The 18,826-nt window shown below is 36.7% G+C and overlaps 1 protein-coding gene across 2 annotated transcripts in view; it reads right to left on the bottom strand.

Moving 5' to 3' along the window:
* The window catches only part of NALCN (sodium leak channel, non-selective), a 304,715-nt gene that overhangs the window by 243,525 nt on the left and 42,364 nt on the right, over nt 1–18,826 (bottom strand). The window lies entirely within an intron of this gene.

Raw genomic sequence — 18,826 nt, 5'->3', positions numbered from 1 at the left:
TTATTTGACAATATATGATGTACATTTAAGTATGTAACATATAAATGTTAGGCTAAATAGTATACACTTCATCAGCATCAGTGTAAAATTCCTTACTTTAAAGTATGTTTTTAGACTAATCCCAAAAGAACAGCAATTTTAAAATTATTTTCAGTTCATTAATTCAGTATCTTTAAATAGACTATCAAAGAAATCATCTGTTTAATGTTTGATGTACCTTTTATTTGAAGTTTAATATGAGGGTACCTCAAATTTCATGGAAAGGTTTGTATTATCTTTCAATTCTATTTTTCTACACTTTTTGAAGTATCCTCATATGTCTCAGAAAAAGGTTGGAATTGATGATTTTACATATTTAGTTTCATCCCTAACTTCTATCATTTATGATTTATGTAGAAAAAATTTGTTTAAAGTGGTATAAAATTATTGAGAATAACTATTTAAAAGTATCTTAAGTGTACATGTTTAAGTAAGATAACTATTTTGTTGAATAAACCTTAAAATATTCTAAAAATGTAAAGAGCTGCTTTGCATATTAAATTAGTCAACCTGCGCAAAAGAACCTCTCCAGTGCTTGGCACAGTGTAGGCACCAAATAAATGTTAATTTTCTTCTCTTATTATGATAGTTAATGGCCACTGTAGATCACAACAATTCTTAAGTCCTCTTAAATCCTGTCCCTTACACAAAAGAGCCAGCTGATGACCCTTGATTTTTTACTGTCTGTGGTCAAGACTTTCCTCCCAGGTTCCATCTTCAGTGGCCCAGACCCTCTCAACCCTTCAAAGGTCTCAGCAAAATGTACTTTTCTCCACGAGCTGCTCCTTTCCTTTTTTCATTGTCCAGGCTAGTACTAGCTGCTTTCTTATGGCCATTTTCTTTTTTAGCCTTTGCAGACTAATCACAGACAGCTGCAAGCCAATTAACCCCTCCAGGTGTCTCGCCTTAGGTTAAAATGAGAAGTGGCCAGAACACAAGATTGTAAGAATATGTAAAAGGTGTCATCCACGATTTTGACTCAATATCTGTTCCCTCTGGCATCATTTTCCAGAGCTTTATAAAAGTCATTTCACTATCACCAACAAAAATTAGCACAAGGGATTCTCTCTAAACTGATTAACAGAAGAAAACAGTTTAGTTTTAGAAACTTGCTTGAGACTTGAGAGTTCAAACTCTGCTGATGCCTAAATTATCTTTTCTTATTAATTAATATAGTTGAGATTTTATTTTATTTTTTTGGTTTTGCCAAGTTTCTTTTTTAAAAAACTCAATGGCAAATCCTGTCTGACAATTTATTTCTTGAAATCTAGCATTAAGTTTTAAGCTAGCCAAAAAAATAAAGTACGCAATTGGAGTTTCAAAGCCTGAAACAAATCAGCCCTTCATAAGGAAATCAACAAATAAGAAAGAATGAATTTTTAATCAAATGAAATATCATGCCATCCATGTTTGGTTCCATATTAGTTAGCACTTACCCAGTGCCTTCCAGTGGGAAATATGGTGCTTGACATATAGTATGTGCTCAATAAACACTTACGGAATGACTGACTGAATGAATGAGTGAATGAATGAATTTTAGAGGACTATCTACAATCTTCACTTAAAACATTGCTTGGAGGATGATGACTGCACATCTCAGGTTTTCCAGAACATTCCTGATTTCAAAAGTCCCAATAAGTGCAACATAGTGGTATGCAAACTACATCTCCCAGACTACCTCTGTCTTCAGAAATGCTAATTATGCAGACTTGCTAGTTTTCAGAAAATACAAACGGTAGTAGAGAGTATTGATTTAGAGTATGAATTTTTAGTTGGACTGACTTGAATCTAAATCCCTGAGTTGCCATAAACTATGTGGGCTAAGGTATATTGATTAACATCATGATCCCCAGTTTTCTCTTCAGTAAAATGAGGGTTTTTCAGTTGCTGTATAACAAACCACTGCAAAATAGATTAAAACAACTAACATATATTGGCTCATGATGCTGCAGGGAGTTCATGATTCAGGGTCACAGGGTCAGCTGGGTGATTCTTCTGCTGGCCTCAGCTGGGTCTAGCAGGACATCTAGGGCCATGCAGGGCAGCTGGGGCTAGCTGTCAAGTGGGGGCCTTAGATGCCCATGGTCATCTTGGGGCAGTACTTAAATGGACAAGAGAGGAAGCCACAGGCCTCTTGAGACCTTGGTCCCCAAACTTAAGCAATGTCACTCTACCACACTCTCTTGGGCAAAGAAAGTTACAGGCATAAGATTCAAGGGGAGGAGAAAGAGATTCGATCTCTTGATGGGAGATGAGGCGAAGTCACATAGCAAAGGGAGCATGTGTCCAGGAAAAGGAGGATTTAAATATTAAAAGTGCTATATATGGTATTTTATTTGATTTTTATTAGTCTTTTGTAAATATAATTATTTCCCCCCTTCTCTCACTCATTTGCAAGTAATGTTTCTGGCTAAAACAAGGCATTGGGGGAGATGATATTTAGTATTTTGATTCTAATTTTATGAGAAATTTCTTTAATCACTAAGGCTCTTACCTCCACACTAAAGAATACTTAGTTGATTAAATCCAAGCAAGATTCACTAGGTTCCATGTCTAGCCTCTTGTTAATTCCTGAAAGATTCCTTCCTCAATGTGAATGACAGATTTAAGGAACATAGCCTGTGTATTTGTGACAGGTAGTAGAAAAAGGGGTTTGAGGGATGTATTCATGCAGGATAATCTTTCTTTTCAAATTCATATTTAGAGTCTAAGGAGCATTGACTCACGGAAGGAGAACCAGAACTGGATTTTCACAAATCTAAGCAAAATTAAAGATGTGTTGTGGCCTCTGAGCTCCTGGGAACAAGGGATACAGAGAAGAGCCAAATATAAGGATTACAAAGGATTCTAGGTATCTATGGCAAGGGACTTGTATATTAAAAAGAGAAGCGTGGGCCAAGTAGTTTTTCCTCCCTTTATTCTAGTCTAGGGCTTGACTAACTCCTTCTCTAAAGGGCCAGATGATAAATATTTTCGGCTTTGTGGGCCTTTGGGTTTCTGTTGGAACTACTGAACTCTGCTGTTGTTGGAGGGAAGCAACCACAGACCATACATAAACAACTGGGCATGGAGTCGCAGTAAAAATTCACTTATAAAAACAGGCAGTAAGCAGAATGTGACCCACTGGCCATGGCTGATCCCTGGTCTACTGAGTTGTAAGCACACAACTTCAGCATTGCTTCAACTGTTTAGAAGCCCTGCAAGAAAAAGCATCTCAGCTTAGAAATGGCTTTGCTGGCAGCATTTCAGAGCAGTGCAGGATACAGTAAAATATTTTTAAACATTGTATTCCCAAAGGAAGTATCCATGGAAAAGAGAATATACCGGTTAATACAGCTAACACAGTAAAATGCAGGTATATTTTTACATCATGTGGTATGATCATGAGTGTTTTACCAAGACTTAAAAGGAGGTAATCTGATGCCATGGGAAGAATATCGATTTTGGATGGTTTGTCTAAATTCTCCCACTTTCTTTCTCTAAAATTATTTGTTCTATAATACATTCATTTCTTTACCTAATGATTAATGTCTAATAAAGATGATAATTATAATCATAATTAAATTTTATTGAGAACTCAGTAGGTGTGAGGATGAGAACCGTCTAATTTAATCTTCCTACTACCCTCTGAGATCTGCACGATTTTATTCCCATTTTACAGGCCAGAGATGTTAAGTAACCTGTCAAACATCACCAAGACGCAGACTGTATCCTGAAACTGAGTCCTTCCTTTATTTGGTCTTGAGAACTCATGGAATACTCTCCAGTGTAGATCACTGGAGATACTGTGAACACATCATCGCTAAGACCTATCCCTGCCCCTAGGAACTACTTCTCATCTGCAGCTATTTTTCTCTGCATCTCAGTATCTGTGCCATTAGAATACAGTTACTAACATGTTCCACTGGGGTTGAGGTGAGGAATAGGTGACATTCCTTACACACAATGTCTGGCTCCCAGGTGTTCTTTACATGAAAGTCTTCTTCAGTTCAACTTCAATTTGGTGTCAAGATCTGTAGCCACCACTCATTTTTAAATGAAATAATATATCTCCATGCACAAATATAGGTTAGTGTTTTATTAGACACAGAGAGTAAGAATTGCTTAGGAACATTTATTTGCTTATAGTTCAGGTAATTCTGTATCAGAGTTTGTATTTTATTTCATTTTTTGCTTATTTGATAAGGCACTTAGATAGAAGGCGAAATTATTTGAATATTGACTGCAAGTAATATTAAGAAGCACAGGCACCCAAAATCTTAATCCATTGGAATTATTCTCAGTGCACAATAATTGCCTTTGCTTATTTGCAGTCTAGTCTCTTTCTCTCTCTCTAAAATTTTTTGTCTTTATACAAAGTAATTGCTGATGAATTATCTTACCAGGCTGCACAGAAGCTTGTGTAATGACTCAGCAGCCAATACTAAAATCTATTAAAGAGGAATCTTTGAAAAATTAAAAATTCCTATACATACTTACCAAATTTTAATAATTAATGCTGAAAATGCATTACAGATAAAATCATAGATGTGTCATATCAAAGAAAGGAAAACTAAATGAAAATTCTAAAAACATTTGAACAAAAAATGTTTTAGGTGAAGTTGCTGGGCTATGCTTATTTAGACACCTCCTACCTTCACCCTCCCCACCCCATGCCCAACCAACACAAGAAAAAAGACAAATAACAGAGAACACTTTTTGAATGTGTAAATTAGCTCAAAATTATGTGAGCAAAATATCCAGCAGTTAGAGAGTGTGAGAGAACATAAAATCAGAGCTGTGAGCAGCCGCCGAAGCTGAGAGACCTCACAGATGAATTCAGAATTGATATAAACTTTAGGGCTTCTGCTGCCCAGAGGGACAGGAGTTGGGGGCACCCTGACGCAGGACAGGAGAAAGGCACTGAGGGGTCTCTGCCAAGCTGGGAGTTGCAAGGGGCTGCTCTGCGTTTTAAATGGAGACAAGAAGAACTCCACCCTGCAGCTCAGGAAAGCAGCAAGTTGCCTGACTTCTGTCTCCACCCACGAGGGGCAAAAGAGTCTCCTAAGATACAGCAGAATTGTAGACCTGGGCCAACTGAAGTATGTAGTCTGAATTTATACTGCTCTCTATAGTGCAAATAGTTCAAGGACCTCTCTCTGCTCCTCAAACCACAAAACTAGCATGAGGAATCGTCCTGAATGGCTGATACCCACGAAATTCCAGCAAACACAAACCCAGGAGAAAACTGAGGCCAGAGTACCCCTGAAAGAAACCCTCACTGCAAACAAGCCACAGCCAAAAATGACAAACCACAAAAGAAAATGAACCATCATTAAAGGAGAATTAGAAGATATGGAAGAACAGAAAGAAATTCTAAAATAAGCATGTTTAAAATGTTTAATGAAATAAAGGATTGGAAAGAAAACTGCAAGAACAGGAGTATAAGATAAAAGAGCAGGCAGATTTGAAACAGAATTAAATAGAAATTAAATGGAAATTCTAGAAATAAAAATTATAGATGTTGAATTGAAAATCCAATGAATAAGCTGAATAGCAGACTAGACACACTGAGAGAGAAAATTATTAAATGTACAGCAAAGAAGCTGAGCTGGAAAATACACAAACAACTTTAAGAGGCAGGGAGAGAATAAGACAAGATTCACCACACACCTAATAAGCGGTCCAGAGGACAAACAGAAAATCGAGGCAAGTTAGAGAGCAAGATTTAGAGGCACAGAAGATAGAATAAGAAGGTTTAACAAATATTTAATCAGTATTCCAGAAAATAAAGAATAGAGAAAATGGAGAAGAGACATAATTTGAGAAGATAACATCTAAAAATCTTCCAGAATCAAAGAAAGGCAGGAGCCTCATATGCAAAGAATGAGTCCCTAGCTGGTAAAAAATAAAGAACCATACTTTTATAGCAAGACCGTAAAATAGCAAATCTTAAAAACTAACAGAAAAAAAAGGCAGATACACTAAATGCACACACACACTTATACACACAACCAAAAAACAAAAGCACTCCAATTAGAGTCACAGGAAGTTGTTATCAACAAAATAGATTCTAGGATACAATGGAAAATTTTCAGAGTTTTTAGGGAAAATGAATTTCACCTGAGAATTCTATAAGATAAAGACATTTTCAGAAAAGTGCACAGGAAGCAGGGATATTTGACAAGGTACAAAACAAAGGTGGTACACTTAATCTATGTTATTATATATCTTATTCAATAAAAGCTAAAGTAAAAATATGTCTCAAAAGAGTATTTTCCATAATCAGAACTAATAAAAGCATTTGTTTCAGTGGTTAGGCAGGTTACATAAACGTGAGAAATAAAGCAAGCGGGGACAATGGGACTTGGGGCAAATTGGAGCATTCATGCTCCACTTTTAACACATTCATATCCCCAAAAGTTTGAAAGCGCTGTGTGGACACACGCACCCACTCAGACGTCCACCCCTGCATTGGGCACATGGCAGCAAAACCCACCACATGTGAAAGATCAATCCTTTCTTCTGAATTTATTTCACCTTTGTATCTTATTTCATTCTAACATCTCTCTTTGAGGGCAGGAAGCTGCTTGTATTTATTTACATATATTTTCAGTGTATGTACAGAGTAAATACCAGTTGAATCCATTATTTGTGATTACATATCATTTTTCTACTTACTATCAGAAAGCTTCTTAAATTCTCCCCAAGTTATCCCATTCTCATAAACATGAGACTACATGTCAATTTTCTACTTATCTAAAAAACAAATCTGATCAATAGTAGCAATTGTGGTGGTGGTTTGTTATTTTTGTTTGAATAGTGACAGCTAATATTGATTAGACATTTATGATTTATTTTAGTATATTATTTTGGCTTTAATTTTATTTAGCATATTTATTTTGGTACACTGAGAATTTCTAGCATCTGTAGTTTATTTTGCTTTTATGATTCTGGAATCCCAGGTGCTAAGGGTATTGAGCTGGGGGAGAGAAGAGAGAAATAGCAAAGGGTTCCTTGTCTCTAGCCTTTTTCATAGCCCCAGGTGGCTCAGGCTAGAAGCACTTTTTCAAGGGCTGGAGAACTTTCTCTCCAGGGGAGGAGGCTCTTCCCCTCCTCAGCACAGTTTGGTTAAGCAGGACCCATGTGTTAGAACGTGGAAGTCCCACGAGAGCCAGGATCTGCTGCCAACCTTCATTAGCCTCAAGGTAAGAGTTGTGTTAGGACTCTCCTAAGTGACATTCTTTCTTTTTGCTCTAACCTATTAGTTCACAAAATTGGTTTAATTTCACAGTGTCAAGGGAATTATTTTTTACTTGCTGCCATAACCACAGGGAAAGTTACCTTGACTGTCCGTACAAGACATCTGTGCTAGGCTATTCACATTTGTTTTATCTTTGTAGCTAGTTTAATGGAGAAGCCACTTAATTAAGAGTGAACTCAAAGGCTAGAGTTGTATTTAAATTTTATTTAAATTTTCAGTCACAAAGTACCCATAGAATGATGATTTTAAAAACACAATGTACCTAAAGTTCTGCTCAAAGTAATCACCCAGCCCTCAAGTGTGTATGAGCTCAATGAGAGTTGCAAACATCAAAAGCAGCTGAAGCTTTGCACCTGGACCTAACGAGCTAATCAAGAAGGCAAGGGCAAAACACACACGTGTGTGCACACGCGTGAGCACACACACGGACGTGCATGCATGCACACACACACACACCAGACAGTGGAACACAGGTAGGATGAAGCGTTAACTTTGGTGCACAAACCTTGCTGTCACAGTTCAGACAGAAGGAAGACAAATGTTGCTGGAGTATCCAGGGCAACTACGGGAGTAGGTCCTGAAAGGTGAGTCACACGTGGATAGGAGGAGAGGGAGGGAGGCGTTCCAGAATGCAATGAACACATTCAAGGAGAAGAGAACGAACTGCTGGTGTTCAGAAGAGTAGAGTACATAATGCCTGCTATTTCTTTCCTTCAATATTTATGCATATTGAAAAAGAATAGCTTATATTTTAAAAAATTCACTCTTATACAATAACGACAGAACCATGAGTCCCTATCATCTTTTTGAAAAGCAAACCTCTAGTTATCTACTACATTAAAAATGTGTACATCATTTGGCCAAGAAATTGTTTCTAGGAATCTGTGCTAAGGAATACACATACATGTGTATAGGATGTCTATGTGTGTGTGTTCAACACAGCATTACTTATTGTAGGAAAAAAAATGAAAAGCAATTAATTGTTGATCAGTAAGGCAAGAATTAAAAGTATTCTATTAAATACCATGAAACTTACAAAGAAGAAAGAAGGAAAAAGAAAAGAGAAGAAGAAAGGAAGGGAGAGAATTACACATGACAAAATTTATTACTTTCATTAAATCTTTCATGTTATTTGAAGTATTATTTTCATAACTTACAAATATTTAAAATATAACTATGAAAATGATAATTTCTTAGAAACCACTAGATATTTCCAATGAATATTGTCTTCTGTGCATAATATGAATAAAACCCATCACTTTATGCCCTTAGAAATCCACTTTTAAAATGTCTTTGTTTCATTGTCTGAAGAAAACTCACTCTAGCAGCTGTTTTTCCTAATCCATTCAACAAGACCTCCTGAACAACTGCTAGACACCAGTGAATGGACTTTGAAAAAAAACACATCTGCAATTTCTACCTTTAAACTACATTTCTTCCTAACATTCTGAATAATACCTGCACATATAATTTCAGTTTAAGTAAGTCCGTGACTCGTTGGAGAATCTAATAAAACCCAGAGGTGGAGTCCCTTTAAAAATTCTCAGGAACAGACTGTTTGCAACCTGAGTGCATTTACTGATCCAAGTCACAAGGATAACTGCCCCCCTCCTTTTTTGGCTAAGGGTTTTCACAACTACACCTCTTGGGACATTTCATTATCTTGTTCTCTAATCGACAAAAGTCCATCAGGTTTTCCTTGTCCATGATAAAGGCGTTCCTTCAGACAGCAAATAAAGAATTATCATAGATTATACACTTTTTGTTGAATTCTATGCCCTCCTAGTTCTCTCTTCCACATGTGTTTTCATAAAAATCAATAAGTAATTCCAGTGGGAACACTAAACATAAAGATAAATGCAAGGAAAACAACCCTTTGGTGCTTTCTCAGAAATTTTATAAATCTCAATTACATATTTTACAAGTTAATCTTTACTGTGGTTTGTTGGAACTGCAATAAAAATGTACATTCTGTAATAAATCATAGATAAATAATAATATTCTACTTTCTATTCATTTGTAAAGTTTTCATCTGATGTCACATACAGAAGCATAAAATATGGGTTAACATTATTTAAATCTCATGAATCAATTTTTAGCAGCAGCATCAACAAAGCTCAATTTATATTTTATTATGATTTGAATAAAAGTAATTTTCTTTCAGCATATTTTATGTTCAAATTTAATGTCAGATGTAATGAGAGATGAATTATGAAAATAATAGAATGCTAATAGAAAAAAATAGAAAGAGGAATGCTAAAGTCAAGCAAGTCCTGTATTAATACTGAAGCATTAGACCTGGGCAGGTGGATTCATTATCAATCATTTTAGCAAGATACAGGGGCAGCCCCAAGCAAAGAACTCTACCAGTGATGAAAATAACCACTGATATTTCTCATCAGTATTTAATAAAACTGATTTATGACCGACACAGGGAGCTGAGTTCATATTTTATAGTCAATACTACCCAAAATTAAAGGAGTAAAAGACCACAAGAGTAAATAACAGTGAAAATATATTTCCCCTTGGAAGAAAATACCAGTCCCAAATTTCAATACACATAATAGCCTTCTCCAGAAGTGACTTGGGAGTACACGAGAATCTGGCAGGCTCAATCACTCTTCAGTTTTCCCCATTTTCTTGAAAGGGCCAATTAAGATATTATTGCCAAGTACAAGTCATCCTTACAAGTGTAAAATCCACAGTCTAACTTCTTTGAAGCTGATGACCTGTAGTTGTTTTATCTAACATTTTAAGGAGGACGTATATAAAGAAAGTTTTATGATATTTTTTATCAAGAGGACTAATAAGGTAAATACTCTTCATGTCACATCTCTAACAAAGAAATTAATTTGCATTTTCAAAATCATCTTAGATAAAATTGTTGGTAAATTGGTGCTAATTTAGAAAGCAAAATTAAATATTTTGAATCTCAAAGTGAAGGATAAATTCAAATACACAGGAAAAATTAATGCACGCAGTTGTAAATTTCATATATTAAACACATATATCTTATAATGAAGCTTCAAATTTAGTCCAAATAAGTGTAAATCTCACTAAAATATATCAAATAACATACTTAAGTTCTCTCCCACATCTCTAGCCTGTATGTCTACCATCTAACTTTGTATCAAAAGCAGAATGTGCTCAGTTTAGCTACCACTGTATCTAATAATTGCCCATATGTTTACAGCTCAATAAGTTATCTTGTAAAATTGCATTGCCTCCCAGCTATATATTTTTTTAATATTTAGATTCCTACATTCAACTGACATACATGATGTACCAACTCTCTGTCTCATAGAATTCAAGGGACTAGATTAAAAGCCAGGGGCCAACCCAAGAGGGGCCCTTGGTTTGCAGCAGGCATTACTCTTCTTCATATTCATACCTCTGTCCTAAAGACTTCAGGATGAGAGAAGATGGCAAAGATGTCTAGTAGATCATTATATTGGAAGACGTGTCTCATTCATTATCATAATGAGACTCTAGAATGGCCTGACTGTCTTGACAAGCCGCAGGCATGGAGGATGCTTCATAATGTGGGGTTCATAGCCCAAGAACACAGGCTTCAACCTCAACACCCAGGGCAGCGAGCCTCGGCTTCCAAATGTGGCTGGGGAGAGACTGTGGGCAGGTTCATTCTTTCTCATCTCATTCTCCTCACTTATCAGTTGGGTTACCTTATGGGTTTGATTTGAGGATTAAAACACAATGGATGGAAAACTTTTTGCCTGGTGCCAGATACATAATAAGCAATCAATAAGTGATAGCAATAGTTGTCATAAGTAATAATAGCAATTACAAAAATAAAGACCATCTCTTGAGCAATCAGTAGTATAGAACATAGTTTTTATTATTTCCTGGCTTTACATTTGCTTATTATATATAAAAAATAGGGGAAGTGATCCACTACATACAGTCCATTTAATATTAAAAGTACATATTATTTAAATGTCTTTTCGATTAGCTATTTTTAGAATGTCCTGATTTATAGTTTGATCTTGTTATGGACTTTCTCTGTAATAAATTGTTTCAATCAGGTTTAATTTATTTTGGATTTTTAAAAATTGGACTTTTGTCTTTTATGATACTGAAGACTACTAACAAAAAATGCCTGATATCTATTTACTTCCTAACTGACCTTCCAGGATGAGTTTTGATTGTCATTCATTGGGGTTTTTAATCCAAACTGAACATGTTCTGTTTTTCACCTGACTGTACAATTAATGGATAGTTCAAACCACCCCCCGAAGAGCTTTGTACTCATCTGTACCTAATGTGCTGCCTTCTTTTGAAAGATCCTGACAAGAAAATTTCCATTTTAATGGTGTCTGCTGTGATTTCTTTCCCACGTATGAAAGATTTGGCATTGCTTTTTTTCTAACTGAAGATCACATCTGTTTGGATAATGGTCTTCTCCATCAGCATCTCACCAAAGGTGAGTTATGCTAACATTCTACTACAGAATTAAGAATAAAACTAAGCTTTGCAAGTTATTTTTAAAGTTTTCTTCTTTAGTTAACACTAACTTGAACTGTAAAACAGTTTGGTGGAGACGGCAAGTGATAGTGGGACTCTGCAAATCTCGAGAAGTGAGTTTAGCCCTGCCTCTGTCCACAGTTCTCTGTAACTCCATCCTCACGCACTCTGAAGCCCAGTTTTTCCACCTGTAGAACTGGGTGAGTAAGACATATGACTGCATTGTCTTTTCCAGCTCTGAATTCCTCTAATTTCATTTCTAGTGCTACTACAGAAAGTCACAGTATCTCTTATGTCTCAGATTGTAAGCCCCCTATGTTTATGAACACGTGAGGACACAAAGAAAGAGGCTGAATGTGGGAAAAGTATTCAGAAAATGGGGACAAGACAACATTTTTAAATAGGGTAAGTTGCTGTGACTTTTTTGGTTTCACCTCTACAGTGTGGCTTTTTGGGTACCGTCTATCCCCAAACCTTTTCACCATATAATTACTACCCACCTCCCCGCACGCACTTCAATGATGGAATCTGAATGTCTGCTAAATAAAATCTGTGATCTTCAAATATGTTCTTTTAATAATGTATATTCCTCAGTAGGTCTGGAACATGTGGAGTGTGTGATATCTTCAGTGCACAGGCTAACATCTGAGACAGGATGTGTTCATTGAGGGTCTTCAAGGATGAACCACAGGAAAGGTACCCAGAAGTAAAGATGAAAAGGTGTTTAAACAGAAGGGAGAGACACAGAAACAACCAGCGTTTTGGTTGCCATGAGGCCCAAAGAGTTAGGGAAAGCCAGAAAATAAGTCACTGAGTGCTGAAGACCATGCATGAAGTAGCCTGGCTGTAGCTTTTGCTCATTGCCTTAGCAGGGGCATTTTTTAAGCTCTGTGGAAGGAGTGCCTGCTGAAAGGCTGCTAAAAGACAGGGAGGCTTAAGCCCAGGGGTGCCAAATTCAAATATATAGGGATAAATAAATAAACAAAATTAAATATACATGTGAGCCTTTATGAAACTGTAGAAAATTCAGTGGCACAGGCTAAATGTTGATAAGATTCTAGATGCTATGGGCCAAATGTGTCCCCCAAAAGTTCATGTGTTGGAGACTTGATCCTCACTGTAACAGTGTTAAGAAAGTGAGAAATCAGATTATGATATTTGAAAGGTGGGACCTTTGAGAGATGATTGGACCATGAGGACTGTGGCCTCATGAATGGATTAATCCATTCATCAAGGAATGGGTTATCATGGGTGTGGACTAGTGGCTTTATAAGGAGCACAAGAGAGCTCTTGCTCCTCGTCATGTGACACGCTGCATAGCTGTAGAGTGTCACCACTAGGAAGGTCCTCACCAGATGCACCACCTGGACTGTGGACTTCCCAGCATCTGGAACTGTAAGAAATAAATTTTGTTTCTTTATACATTACCCAGTTTCCGGTATTCTGTTATGAGCAATAGAAAATGGACTAATATACTAGAGAAACAGATAAAGCACAGAATTGGGGACATTTTTGAGAGTGCCATGAGAGAAATAATCGATGAATGAAGACCAAACATCACTGAAAACTTGCCTCTTCAAATACCATAGATGGATTAGAATTAAGTGAACATTGGAACATCCGTTAACACAGGCACGGCGTGAGGTTAAGAACACCTTGCCCCTCCCCCTCAACTCTTCCCACACGTTCTGTGATCCCAAACCACCTGAGCAGCAAACTGCTGCAAACAAAAGATAACAACAGACCCTGGGGTGTTCATTTGGAAGCATCTGTGTCCTGCCTTGTTAAAGCTGCCATTTTTCCTCAAGTACGACAGAGATGCTGCATTCACGTTTTGCCACCGCACCTCTCATTTCTAGCTTGCGTGTGTTTGCTCTGTGCAAGACACTATTCTAAGTGCAGCTTCTCAGTTACTCCTTCCATCAGCCCTGTAAGGTATGCCTATCACTTATTCCATTTCACAGATGGTGAAACTGAGGTAAGAGAGGTTAATTACTTTCCCAAGGTCACCACACTAATATGATCCAAACCCTGGGGCCATTTCTTCAAACCACTGTGCTTCAAGCAAACTCTATCGCAAAGGAGCCATCTGCTCATACCAAGTGCACTACAACAAATAGCATAAACTCATATGCATTCAGAGATTTAAAAGTTACTATTTTTTAAAATAAATATAATCAAGATTTAATAAGAGTTAATTTCACTATTATTATTCACATGTAAATGATTTTCTGGGACATGGTCATAGCAAACATTATTTTGAGTTTTGAATTATTTCTAAAGTAAGTAATTTTGACTTTGTAATACATTCTCATGACAAGTATACATATACCACCATTACAGTCCATATATTATATAAAAGATTTTTTTTACTGCTATGTATAAATGTTAAGGACATCAACATCATTACATTACTTCCCCCGTTTTTCTTTTTCTCCTTTCTATGTAATCATAATTTATAATATTTACATTATATTCTGTAAATTCTACAGGTATATTAGCTTTGTTCTTATAGCAAATAGACACTAAAGACTAGACTCATGAATAGTCACTCTTTATTTGCTAAATGTCTTCAAAAAGATTTCATGTAAAATATAGTCTCTGAGTTCTTATCTCTTCAAAATTATGTAAAAGGAGTTTAATCTAATCTTTTCCCTAAGGAATTTGTAAGTGACTTGTCATTATATCCTTGAGTTCAATATTTGTATGAAGTTTCAGGCCCCTCGATACTCCCTGTACTGCTGAGTGGATCCTTTTTTTCCTGGATGCCCAATGGATGTTTTCTTTAGCTTTGAATTCCAGCGTCTTTACTAATATATGTCTCAGTGTTGATTGTTCTATGTTAATATACTGGGCAAGCTGTACCCTTTTAATCTGTATATTCTGTGTTTCTTTCCCCCACAATGTTTTTTATGTTATATATCTTGAATATTTTTTCAGTTTTAAATGTACCTCAAAGAACATTTTTATAGATATGGTGCTGCCTTAGATTGAATGTTCCCCCAAAACTTGACTCCCACTGTGACAGTGTTAAGAGGGTGAGAAATGCTGTAGTGGTAGTTAAAAGATGGGACCTTGAAGAGGTTATTGGATTGTGAGGACTGTACCCTCATGAATAGATTGATCCATTCTTGGGATAGTGAGTATGGCTCTGAGGGTTTTAAAAGGAGAGTGCCTGGGTAATCTCTCTCTCTGCTCTGTCATTTTCTGCCATGTGAGATCCCTGCATTGCTGTAAAGCCACCACCGAAGAAGACCCTCACCAGATGTGTTCCCTGGGCTTTGGACTTCCTAGTCTATGAAACTGTAAACAATAAATTTCACTTTCTTACAAATTACCCAGTTTTGTGTATTTTGTTATAAGCAACAGAAACAGACTAATACAGGTGCTGACTCTTTTTGATTATTATGCACCCTTGAAAGCAACGTTTATAGGACCAGATGTTTGTCACTATTTCATGTAGGGAAGGGGTGGGGTAATGTTGTGAGATACTGTAATGCTAACCCCTCAAAATTCATGTTGAAATCCTACCCCCAAGGTAATGGTAATAGGAAGTGAGGCTTTTGGGAGGTGATGATGCCATGAGGGCAGAGCATTCTTGAATGGGATTAGTGCCTTATAAAAGAGACCCAGGAAAGACCTTCTGCCGTTCCACCACATGACACAGAAGACAGTGTCTGTGAACCTGGAAGCCACCCAGTCTGTGCTATTTTGTTATAAAAGCCAGAACAGTCTAAGACAAATAGAAATGAAGGCTTTTTATAAGAAAGGGTGTGTGTGTGTGTGTGTGTGTGTGTGTGTGTGTGTGTGTGTGTGTGTGTGTGTGAGTGTGTGTGTGTGTGTGTGTGTGTGTTGTGTTAATTCAGTGGTTCACAACTCTGCATGTACATACATTACAATCACCTGGAGTGCTTTTTAAAACCATCTATGCCTTGGATCACTCTAAGATTATGATTTAATTAACCTGGGTATGGTGCTTGGGAATTGGTGCGTTTTAAAAGGCTTCCGAGGTCATCCTAAGGTATAGTCAGTTTTGAAAACCTTTAGATTAGCCTTCACCTCATCCTAGTCAGCCCAGGTCTGCAGCGCTGGGGGCCCTCACAATGGAGTCTCTCTCCTCCACTCTGTCTCTCTACTAAATGCTTGCAGGGCCTCTACTTTGCAATGCTACATGGAGCCCCCAAAAGCTCCCATAGTCAGCCTAACACTGAGTCCCTGACGCCTATAGAGGACTGTTTTGCTCTTCCAGGGACATCCATTATTTTAGAATATCGGAATCCTGTTGGCTCTGTCTGACATCCACAGTAGCCAGAAACTTTTCAGGAAGTTTTCCGTAGCACACCCAGTCCTCGAATGTTCTGATTTACAGTTATAGCTTTTTCAGAGTCCTTAAATATGGAAATTGCATTTGTGTTTCTCAGTCCCTTTGATGTTTGGATGATGTCAGGGAGACAAAGAGAAAAAGATGTCTTTACTCTGCAGTCTTACAACACACGCTCTTCGTAATTTTTTGTACTTAATGACTCTGGCTTTTCATATATAGGTGAGTTTTACAACATCAACAATATTATATTTTAATGAGACATAAATCTGTTTATAAATGAAATTTTATAAACGAGTTGCAATTCAATGTATTGCATGGTAATTTGATTAGCAAGTAAAGGAAATGTATTTCTTTTAAGTTAATCATGATTATTTATATATACAAGTATATTTGCCAAATTTGTATACACAATTAAGTACCTAATTATGTTTCAAATTCAATTGCATGCACAAAGACATAACCACATATGTCTAATAAAATAACTTCTCATTTTGGGAAAATTTTGTCTTTTGCTTCCATAAGAACTTTAAAAATAACCTCCAAAAATAGTGCAGTTTGTATATAGACAGAGATATATAATATCAGAAAGTAGCTATCCATTTCAATCTAAACTATAGTGATCATTTAAAAAATTTTTTTATTAAAGTACAAAGTCAATATTTCATTTTCTAGCCATGAGTGATACAATGATGATGAATTCAATCATCACTTGAGAAAAAGAAGCAGACTAAATTAAGCTTGTAGAGAAAGAAAAGTCATGAGGAACTTGAATACTGCCAATAAAAACAGACAAAATCAGGGGAAAGAACAACTAGAAAACAACTTAATTCTCTATTGTGGCTCTATGTCTAATATAGACATGACTTGTTACCCATGAATTCAAAAGGACATGCACTGTGTTCGGTCCAGGCCCATTAGTAAATATTTATGGAGGATGCCCCATGAGCCAGGCATTACACTGGGCCCTGGAGAAACAAAGATGAAAAGTTACACTTCCTGTTTTCAAAGAGCTTAAATCCTTGGGAGAAAAATGTGCAAATCAACAGTACAGCTAGAGTAGGATAATTGCTTTACAAAAGCAATTTCTGGTAATTTGTATCTCCTGAATATTCATAATAAATAAATAAATAAATAAATAAATAAATAAATAAAAATTGCTTTAGAGGGGCCTACTGCCCCCAGGGCAATTCCCTCTTGGAACTGGGCCTCTTGAGCCAACACATTTTATAAGGAGACTTTCTCTCTCAAAGGGAGATTGTACCCTATATTAGTCAAACCCACTGTAAGTCACAGTGAGAAAGATGAAGCAACTTGAATATAACATAACATTTTAAATTTAGGCACAATTGCTGCATTTAAAATGGTCAGGGTGTGATTTGCTTTAGCAATATGACTTAAAAGGATTGGAGGATTTTTCGTGCAAGGGCAGCCTAGCCATTTGAGTACTGGCCGCTCTGTATAGGAGCCAGGGCTACACCCAGTTAGCTCCTAAAAGAAAGAGCTGCAAGTGCTGATAAACCACACATCCTAGTCGCGTCCAGCTGGTAGGACCGCTGGAGCTTGTTCCCTGCAGCCTACCGAATCTGCCTATCTTGTCTCCCATACCACATCTGTGACTTCCTGCTCATGCCGGAAAGTCATTGGTAGAAACCATAAGAGGCCTCTGTACTTCTGAGACAGAGGGAAGACTTTCAGATTGATTACAATGTCATATAAGTTTAAGAGAGCACAACTTCATACCTGTTGACTTCTAGATTTTTGCCAAATAGGAAAAAATATCTTTGGTCAAAAGAGATAGAAGAATATCTTCTAACTAATGCTGGAAATACAACATGAGGGCATATTAAAATAAAAAATAAAATTTTAAATGTTATTTGCGAAATTGACTTTTAAAAAACTAATACTGTCTATTTGTGCTTTTCACCCCACATTCAATACTATATTCTGTCTAAAAGCTGCAACTGGGTGGTTTAGTTCATAAATCATAAAGTATTCCTCAATCAATGCAAGACCTTTACTTATTCTCTCTGAAATGCCAATACGCAGCCAAGAGTTCATTATACCATGCTGGAGCTGCTATGGACTGAAGGCCAGGGTGGAAACTGGTTTAGCAGTCACTTTTTCTGTTGTGGGAAGGCCAATTGGCTCGGTTTGCAGCAGTTGTCACCTGGGGATGATAATAGGTGCTGATGGTCATCCCTGACTGTGGAATTCCCATTGTATAGTTGCCCACTGAGATGCGAAACCACATCAAAAGTCAGGAAATAGATTTAGCTTCCAAAAGAGTACAACCACCATCCTGTTACATAGAAAATTATTTTTCTCTTAGGCCCTGTGTAAAGGTGTCTAGAACTCTCTTAAATTTACCTGGGCCTTGTAACTCTAAGAAAAAATTAGTTTTAAAAAAAATGATTGCAGTAACAATTCTCAAAGCATAAAATTTTTATAAAATTGTTTAGAATTCCGTGTTTTTTGCTTTAATAATAAAACATGTGCAACTTGCATGGAATGATAATAAACACAATGATGTCAACTAAATGGCAGATGCTAACATCTTTCATTATGTGTGTAATGGCACATGTCAGGACTTAATAGGGCAAGCCAAGAAGAAATGTAAACATTTGAGCACATTCTATTTATGTATGAGTATTTCCTATACATCTATTACGTAGCCAGTGCTTATTCATTAAGCATGCCATTAGCTGTCTTCTGTTTCAGGAGAACTTTTCAGCTCTCAC

Source organism: Cynocephalus volans, chromosome 7 (genome assembly GCF_027409185.1).
Source record: "Cynocephalus volans isolate mCynVol1 chromosome 7, mCynVol1.pri, whole genome shotgun sequence".
Taxonomy (NCBI): domain Eukaryota; kingdom Metazoa; phylum Chordata; class Mammalia; order Dermoptera; family Cynocephalidae; genus Cynocephalus; species Cynocephalus volans.
This window is presented reverse-complemented; position numbering and strand designations above follow the sequence as displayed.